Below are 951 nucleotides of genomic sequence, written 5' to 3'. Positions count from 1 at the left end.
AGCAAATGGCCAAATAGATGTGTGGATCAATAGCCTGCTGATTTAGAGCAGTAGTTTACTTACAGATTTCACAATATTCTGCTTCTGACTCCCACTTCTTTGCAAACGCAGACTGTTTCTTTGTTGATATTTGTTTGGAGAAGTGATTTTACTGTGGATTGTGCCCAAAGCTGGGAGCTGCCTGGGTTTAGGTTTCCAGCATTATAACAGTACTTCATGAAATCGGTTAGAATAGAGTAAATGTATCATATGGGCATGATAAGAATATCAAAACATTACAGAGTCAACAAACATAGCCATAACAAGTTAGAGGTTAGAGCTCATGAAGGTTTTGTGCAGCTCCTCAAAATAAAGTAAAATCAAGAGCTTAAACAACCTCTTTCTGCAGGAAGAGTTTATTTTGCAAGTTAGCTCCAGAAACATCTCAGAACAAGCCTATATTTTGAGTAAAATTGCACACATAGGGACAGAAAAGCCATTTGCAGTTTCGAGTGCCATGTCGCTCCAATTGTTCAAACAAGCACCTGCATAGGATGACCAAAAACTGTTTACCACTATCATTGACTTAAAGACACTGACAGTCTGATTAACAGTCAGAAAAACAGCATTGACAAAGGACATGGAGGTCAGGGCCATGCTACTTTTTTCATGGCTTTTTCCCACACATCAACATGCTGTAATTAGGTAGCATGCATTGTCTTGAGTATTTGTAAACTAAGGCTAATTAATCTGGAGTTAAGGTTAAAGCATTAACGATTCAACATGCAACTTTTCTTGAAAGGACATAGGAGACTCCACCACCCACCTCTACATGAGTTAGTCCATGAAACACTGCGTTGAAAAGCACTTCACGGGGATCATTTTGCATTATTGAAAATACACCTAGTACACCTTAATGTATCAAACTTCATCGATTCCTGCTCACTGCTATGTTCTAAATTTGATATTTTG

Source organism: Micropterus dolomieu, linkage group LG02 (assembly GCF_021292245.1).
Source record: "Micropterus dolomieu isolate WLL.071019.BEF.003 ecotype Adirondacks linkage group LG02, ASM2129224v1, whole genome shotgun sequence".
Classification (NCBI taxonomy): Eukaryota; Metazoa; Chordata; class Actinopteri; order Centrarchiformes; family Centrarchidae; genus Micropterus; species Micropterus dolomieu.
The sequence above is the reverse complement of the archived record's forward strand: the minus strand, read 5'-3'. Positions refer to the sequence as shown.